Source organism: Sylvia atricapilla, chromosome 6, assembly GCF_009819655.1.
Source record: "Sylvia atricapilla isolate bSylAtr1 chromosome 6, bSylAtr1.pri, whole genome shotgun sequence".
Classification (NCBI taxonomy): domain Eukaryota; kingdom Metazoa; phylum Chordata; class Aves; order Passeriformes; family Sylviidae; genus Sylvia; species Sylvia atricapilla.
The window spans coordinates 25,160,997-25,169,529 of record NC_089145.1 but is presented as its reverse complement, the minus strand read 5'-3'; the positions used below and the strand labels follow the sequence as shown (position 1 = coordinate 25,169,529).

Below are 8,533 nucleotides of genomic sequence, written 5' to 3'. Positions count from 1 at the left end.
TCCCGCCCCTTCCCGGCCCCTTCCCGGCCCCGCCCGGCCCTCACACGCCCGGCGGCCGCCCCCGGGCCCCGCGCGCACGCGTGTGGAGAGCGGCCGCGGGAGGAGCTGCGATGTTGTTTGTTTCTCAAGCTCGCTGCGGCGCCGGGTCCTACGGTCTCGCTTTGTTATGCAAATCGCAGGATCACAGAAAGAGTGAAGTTGGAAAGGACGGCGGTGGGTCAACTGGTCCAACCTCCCTGCTCATGCAGGGTCATCGTACAGCACATGGCACAGGATCCCACCCAGATGATTCTTGAATATCGCCAGTGAGAGAGACTCCACAACCTCTCCGGGCAACGTGTTCCAGTGAATGGTTACCCACACAATAAAGTTTTTCCTCATGTTCAGTTGGACCTTCGCGTGCATCCATTTCTGCCCATTGCCTCTTGTCCTACTGCTCAGCATCACTGAGGAGAGCCTGGCTCCATCCTCTGACATCTTCCCTTCAGACACTGATAGACATTGAAGAAGTCCACACACAATCGTCTCTTCTCGAGACTGAATAGGCCCGGCTCCCTCAGCCTTTCCTCATAAGAGAGATGCTCCAGCTGACCATTCATCTTCATTGCACTCCACTGGTTGCTCCAGGGGCTCTGCATCTCTCTTGTACTGAGGAACCAAGATCTGAAGGCACCACTTCTGACGCAGTCTCATCAGGGCTGAGTAGAGGACCAGAGCCAACTCCCTCAATCTGCTGGCAATGCTCTTCCTAGAGCACCCAGGACACCACTGGCCACCTTGGCCACGAGGGCACTGCTGGCTCATGAACAGTTTGTTGTCCCCCAGAACCCTCAGGTCTTTCTCTGCAGAACTCTTCTCCAGCAGGTCTGTGGTAATGATGAGTTTTTACCCCAAAGAGTAGAACTTGATGTATGTCTGTATATTTTCCCCTCCTTCATTATCAATGAAGAACTTGGAAACTGGCAGAAGCACTCCAGGATTAAGGATCATTTTTGGTCATGGAATAGTTCAGTGGTGAGGCTTTGCTTACTGCATTTTGGGGAGGGGGCTCATGCCAAATAGTTCACCATTTTAAATCCTTTTTTGGGTCACATCTGAATTACTCAGTTTCATTTTTTCTCCTAAAATCAGTAGGAATTAGAATGGTGTATAAATTGCACAGCTTTTGTTTCCCAATTATCTATAAGTGAAATAATAAAAACAACTACAACTCACTTTGGGAAGGTCTTTTGGAAGGTCTGCATTGCATTAAAACTTGCTGGTTAAATAACAGTGATTAATGTCCAGTGAGAGAGACTGCTAATGAAAGTAACTACTCCAAAGATAATTAGTTGAGATAAGAGTGCACCCTGTTTACATCCTGAAGGCAAGTTCATTGTATATGTTGTTGTACACGTGCAAGACTTTCCCTTATGGACTGTGCTGGGAAGTTAAAATGCTTGAAGTTCACTCTAACTTGCTCTTACTTTTATTTACACAGGCAAAAGCATCTCTATTAAATGATCTGTTTATCTGAGTCTCCTTCTTTAATTACATAAATGTGGGATTATTTAATAAAAACATTTCTAGTGTATGAAGGTCCTGTGAATTTCTATTGGCATCTGCTTTGCTTTGGGGATAGGACCAAAGTGCTGAGGGGCAACTAGCTAGAAGGCATCTACTGGACTTACCAAGGGATTAACTTACTCCATTCTGCCTTTTTTAATGTACTTGCTTTATTCTATATACAATAGTCTGTAAATTAATTAGTTGTAGTTCAATACTGACATTGTTTCTGATGGGATGCTTAAGTCATTACACTTAATAGTCTTTAACAAGTGTCCAAACATTGTTTTTCAGCACTAGAATATAAATTGTTTCTGTCATTGAATTAACCAGGGAAGGGAACAGCAATGCTTTTTGAGTATTTTGAAATGCTTCCTTCCTTTCACAGGAGAAGAATGGATGTGATGTACTTGCTGAGGGAACCACAACTTACATTGAGTATAATTCTAATTTTCAAGCTCAGTTTGGCAGAGTTTGTTTTCCTCAGCTCTGAAGAGGTGAACAAGGTGGTGGGTATAAGGTTTCTTCCAAGGTAAAAGGTTCCTCCAAGGCATTGTTTACAATTCTCTCTCTCTCTCTTTTTTTTTGTTTTGTTTTGTTTTTTTGTTTTTGTTTGTTTGTTTGTTTGTTTGGTGGGTTGGTTGGTTGGTTTTGGTTTTGATTTCTTGTTTCCCAGTAGTGTTCATAGGTAGAATTTCCTTGGTTTGTTTCCTTGTCAGCTTGTGGTTTCAGGGAGAATTTCCTATGAGCATTTCACCTGGGGTGGAACTGTTCCAGAACAATTGCACAGAGAAGTTAGAGTAATATAGATGCTCTCAAAATATTTATAAATGTGCCTTTGGAAAGCTAGTAAAAATATATTTCAAACTCCTACAGACCCATGCTCCTAGATGGCTTTGCTTTGAGTCTTCTCACAAGACCACATTTGAATAGTTTATTCTTCCTTGTGGTCCTGTGATGTTACTATTTTTTACAATTTTAATACATTCTATTTGACAACAGTATAGTTTCAGTTATGCAACTGTTTCTTTCCTATTAGTGAGCTTGTATAATTGTCCTCCAATTACAGTAGCTAACTAATGGATCAAATATTATTGATTCAGGGTAAAGACTTACAGATATTTGAGTGGTTCTTGGGCTCTGGTAAGGTACTTCATTCTTTGTACCTTGAACTCCAGTTTACCCTAAGACTGTTGCTGATCTTTGCAGTGAATATCTGTTCAGGTTCTGCTTTCACCTTATATTTTCAGAATAAATGTGAAATTTTATCTGAGTAAAGGGCTTTTTTTGTGGAAAATAAGCTTATTGTTCGGTAGCTTCAGGATCTTCTGTAAGAACCATGCCTGCTGAATTAAGGAGTTGCTTTATACACAGCAGTTCATCTTCTGTACAGAGGCAGAGGGTATTGCATGAAATATTTCTGTTTCACATTTCACCAGCATGGACATTTTAGTAATGCTTTGATTTCTGTGTTAGGTTTGGTTGCCTTGCTTTCTCAGGTGCACTTTAAGCTGTTGATGTGAACAAACAAGCAGACAGAACCAAGCAGATTGGCCTATGGAGTTCTCCCTGTGTTTCCTTAGAGAGCCATCTCAGGGCCTCAGATAGCTCAAAATATTCCCTGTGAGGTAATGTGTATATGAGCCAAGCAATGTACTTAGTCTTTGTCAGACATTTTTCCCAGAGATTATTATCTCTCGGTTTGTCTGTATCAGAACAGGATGTATTCTGAGAGAACAATGGTAACAGAAAGGCAGGTACAGAGCTTGTTATCTGCAGACATTGGAAGGAAACTGGCCTGCTTTCCAAAATGTTTATCCTGTAGCTCTTACCAACTGTAAAAGTGGCAAAGCAGCACAACTGATCTTTTGGAGAAATCAAAGTGCTTCAGCCAGTGAGCATTCCTCTTGGCGACTATTTTAATCTTATACTTGTTCCTGAAATATACATGGTGCGATAGGTAACTTGAAGCTCAGTAAGACTACTGCCCTTTGGATTTTGTGCTGGCTGTCAGGCACTGATCTGGTTGTGTGATTCCTGCTCTGACACATATACAGGTGTATACCTTCAGAGGCATAGATCCAAAGTCGGCTCTTTCTGTTCTCAGAGAATGGTGACAAGAGTGCAGGCCTGTATAGGCTAAATTTTGTTGCATTTACCTGGGTAGTGGGAGAGAAAATAGAATCACAGAATGATTTGCATTGGAAGGGACCTTAAAGATCATCTAATTCTAGAGACACCTTGCATTAGACCAGGTTGCTCAGAGCCCCACCCAGCCCGGCCTTGAACAATTCCAGTGATAGGACATCCACATCTCCTTCTATACAAAATATATACTTTGGTCATTTTTCAATAGTTAGCTGTTTGTATATTCTCCACAGCTGAGATTCTAAGTGTCTCAGCTATTTCACTGTCCCTTCACTTTTATATTTAACAATTAGAATATCAAAGTATGGGATTAAAAAGAAAAAAAGAGCAAGGGTTGATGTGATCTGTCTTTGCAACAGTCTTTTCCCCTCCCTAACCAAGCCTGGAAATTAGGGTGCCCTCTGTTTTCAGTGCACATAATATTTTAAGCTGAAAACTTTTTGTTTCATTGTGCATCTTAATGACAAGAAGTAGTGCTGCAGCTCACTTTTAAACAGCTTTTTTTTTTTTTTTTTTTTTTTTTTTTTTTTTTTTTTTTTTTTTTTCCCCAAATAACAGACTTGGGGTCATGATCTAGACTTTAGCCATTTAAATCAGACAGTTCATGCTTCAAGTCATGCATGGCTGGTGCTGTGTCTCAGACTGTCTCTTTACCAGTAGTGTCCTTCAGTGTCTTGGATACACAGGTAACCTTCAAAAGTATTCTGGCTAGGAACAAAAATTTAACCAAGAGAAATTTCAAGGCATTCTCTCAGAAAAGGTCAACATTACTAGAATGTGACAGTTGTTGAAGCATGTAAATATTGTGGCTTTGTTCTAGCCAGAAAGAAATTGCAGGCAAGGCTGATAGAACCTTGTGCAGACCCATCTTAAAAGGTAGTTACTACCCAATAATAGCAGCAGATTTAACGTGCTTTTTAAAAAAAGGTGTATTGGCTGTTCTTGATCAAACTTGGAACAACCTGAGGCAACTGTAACTTAAGCAGGAGCCAGGTCAGCTTGTGCATGATGTTCTTCATTCTTTCTGCCCCTTGCACAAGTGTAGAAACAGATTCAAATAACAGGCATCCAGCACTGGAAAGCATCCGCTGGTAAAAGCAGAAAATGAGAGAACAGGCCAAGTTACCACAAAAACCTGATTTTGCTGGTGCTGGCCCTGGTGGTGTGGTGGTTAATATGTGACTAACAGGAGAATTAGGAGCCTTTTGAAGAGAAGGAAATAACACAATGGCTGTAATCCTTCATAATGGGCATAGATATGCTATACATAGTTACGTATGACTTGAGCTTGCCTATATAATAATTTTTCATGTCGTAGATATAACTGCCTGTAGTAACTCCTCAAAGCCCTAACCTGGACTATGTACTAAGCTTTTTTATGGCACAGGTTTCTCTCAGTTACTTTTTAATCTCAGTTTGGTCTTTTGCCCTTAAAAAATATTTTATTTCATTACAGATCAAATATCAGTCAGTGTTAAGTCTTAACTGTATGAAAAAGGTAGAGCTGAAAATTCCCACCAGCATTCCCAAAGGTACTGGCTAGAACATGAAACAGTGGAAATAATTAACCAGAACTACCCACACTAGGATCCAAGGTACACAGAATTGCACTCATTGTTCTGTTGTCTTGGTATGAGCTGCCGTGCCTGCTTTCCTCGCACCAATAGTTTTCTAGGCTTGGAGATTCAATTACTCTGATTCCTTGGCCTGTAGTGTACCTGATATTGTGGAATTAAGCTGTCCTGTCTTCTGCTCTGTACTGCTGGAAAATAACTGGGAGGTACTTCTGAGAAACTTCTCACAGATGCTTTTTGTGAAGCACTTCCTGGAGACAGCTTCTCAGTGTTGTTAAAATAGGAACAGGCTGGGCACAGGAGTTAGACTCTGCATAAAAAATGCAGCAATGGAATTAAGAACTCTATGGAATCCTGCCTGAAAAATATTATCTCTGGTTTTGGCCAGTGGGTGCAACAGTTTATTCCTTACAATAAGTAAACTAATATAATTAACACCATTTAGAGTGTAGCGGTGTTCTGATGTTCACTGTCTTCCCCAGTGATGTTCTTATAATACTTAAAAAATCACCTGTTTAAATAATTTTTAATAAAGTCTGTGGAAGTTTGATACTGCCATTTTAGATTTGACTTCCTTGGGGGCAGGGGTTGTGTACCTATTGGGCTCTAGCAGCCCAAAGAGCTGCACAGTGAGCAGGCAACTGGCTGTTGTCAGTGCTTACATCCCTAACCTTGCCTTGTGGGCATACTCACACTCTAAAGCTCCTGTCTATTATAAAATGTGGGTTGCATATCTGTGTAGTGCCAAAATAAATACTGCAATTCTTCCTAAAGGTGTGTGCTGAGAAAAATACAGAAAATTTTACAGCTTGAGAGAGACTTTCCATAAGACAGAAGTCCGTGAGTCTATGAGTTAAGGTTTAACCACAAAATGTACAACTGAAGAACTCACTGCTGCTGATTCCACAGATCAATGCAAACAGGTAAAAAGGATGAAACTAGGAATAGAAACAAGCAAACACCATGCCATGCAGTTGGATGCTGGAGGCTGTTTCCTGCTTTCTTTCTGGCTCTATGTGTTGTCAAATATGAGTCATACTGGCAAAATCGGTTTATAGGCAAAAGATTTATGACAACTTACCTATTCTTTCACCATGTTTCCCTTATCTTACATCATTATTTTAGGCTTTGGATAAAAGGTGAAACTGTAAGTATCCTGGGAAAGTATCACTGTATGTTTCCTCTCTTCTGATACTAAGAGTACTGGGCTAGAAGGAGCCATAGACAAATAGAACATAAAACTTATATAAGTAATTCTTAAAACCTAATCTACCCTTTTACATAATAGCTTTAAGGAGTCAGATTGCTAGCTCTGTAACTGCATGCAGTCAGAATGGTGATTAATTTGCTTGTAGGATGTTGGGGAAGATGAATCAGGGAAACCTTATAAATATGATTGCTTAGCAAAAGATTCTGAAAATATGAAACCTATAATCGAAATAGAAATGAAAGCTTACGTTGTAGGATACTGAGTCTTAGTTACTATATAACCTGAAAACAATAGCCTAGCTAGCTGAAGGAGAATCCTTTTTGATTGAACAATACCTTTCTGCTGGCTAAGGGATCCAAAGGTAAATGTAGCAAAACAGAAGTCTAAAGAGTAGTTTTTGGAGTTTAAAATATAACACAGTATGGTAATATAGTAGTTCTTATAGGCTGTATGTAGATTCTATAGGATTTTGTGTCTTGTATTGGTTGGTCACTGTAAATTAGAATATTCATCACAAAAGGAGATATAATGTATTGTAACAGGGACCTCACTCTCTTACCCTTCCTCTTCCCCCTACTCTTGCTCTCTCTTGCTCTCTTCCCCCTGCCACCTTGCTCTCTCACTCCCTTCTCTCTTAGCTCTCACCCTGCTGTTCTTTTTCCCTCTTTCTTTGGGACTTCCCTTCAGCCGAGGCTGGTGGCTGAAGGCAAGGCCCTTTTACCCACGACCCTTGCAATAAAACCACATGTTCTAGAATATACAGGTCAGCAGAATTCCTTGTCCCAGCCGTCCACGGATTCACCTACAGTAGCGTACTTTACTTCTAATATGCAACCCCACGGTGAAACCTCCACGTTCTTTGCCTTGGATTAATGGACATTGGTCATGGCATATTGATCCCTTCCATCACATGCTGCTGATGCTCTGCAACAGTTCTGCAGTTTTCAGTGACAACTCGTGGCTTCCTTCTGTGCCATGTCTGCACATTACAGGTGAAGATACCTTCCAGTGGGATGCCATCATGAAGTGCAGACAGCAGGTGACTTCAGTGAGTGATTGAATGAGGCACCCCCGGAAGACTCAGTTGTGAGCTTTCCTCTGCCCATCTTGAGATGTTCCTGTGAGGTTCTTTTTTAAGAGCAAGGCAGTAAGCAGTGATTAAATTGATGTAGTTAAGGACATTTTGTAACACTGCCTTGAGAGACAGGAGCAAGCATTAGTTGGCATCAGTGCTTATGCTGGTATTTCCTAATAGCTCGTTTGAAATTCAGGTTTCGAAGAACCACAAAGATTGTACAATACAGGCTATATATAACTTGGGTGGGAAAATGTTCTGGATATCTTAATATTTTTGACTAATTCTGAAACCTAGTTTCAACAGAGCAAATTGCTTAAAATGAATCCTGAGTCATATGGGGAAAAGGGGAACTTTTATTGACAGCACTATTAAAATAAAATGTGCAGTTCAGTGGCCAAATTATCATTCTCTATTTTCCTTGGTTTTGTTAATCTTTCAGATGGGAACAAGCACAGGAAAACTTGATGTGTTAAGAACTTCTAAGATTTGAGGAACATAAGCTTGATAAAACAGGCTATTTTCTATGGAAGGGACCTACAACAAGCGTGTAATCCAATGGCCTGACCAATCCATGGCTGGCCAAGTTAAAGCCTGGCATTAAGGACATTGTCCAAATGCCCCTTAAATACTGTTAGCCTTGAGACATCGACCACCTCTCTAGGAAGTTTGTTCCAGTGTTTGACTACCCTCTCAGGCAAGAAATGCTTCCTAATATCCAAACTAAATTTTCCCTAGTGCAGCTTTGAACCATTCCCACATGTCCTGTCATCACTGGATACCAGCACCTTCTCCACTGACCAGCTGGTGATGTTGTCTGATGCATCCCAAGATGCCCAAGGGCACACTGCTGACTCCCATTGAGCCTGCTGGCAATCAGATCCTTGACAGCAGAGCTGCTTTCCAGTGACTCTTCCAACATATGTATCTGATGTTATTCCATCCTGGATGCAAAATCTGGCATTTCAACTTGGAAAATTT

At 40.9% G+C, this 8,533-nt stretch overlaps 1 long non-coding RNA gene across 4 annotated transcripts; it reads left to right on the top strand.

Moving 5' to 3' along the window:
* Window positions 1-49: 49 nt before the first annotated feature.
* Window positions 50-8,533, top strand: LOC136362554 (uncharacterized). 4 transcript variants are annotated; one of them, XR_010743812.1, is made up of 4 exons: window positions 50-1,014; window positions 1,934-2,054; window positions 7,419-7,516; window positions 7,995-8,533. It is a non-coding gene; the product is annotated as an uncharacterized lncRNA (long non-coding RNA). The 4 variants fall into 4 exon arrangements; XR_010743811.1 differs by having other exon boundaries at window positions 7,419-7,525; XR_010743810.1 differs by having other exon boundaries at window positions 1,934-2,077.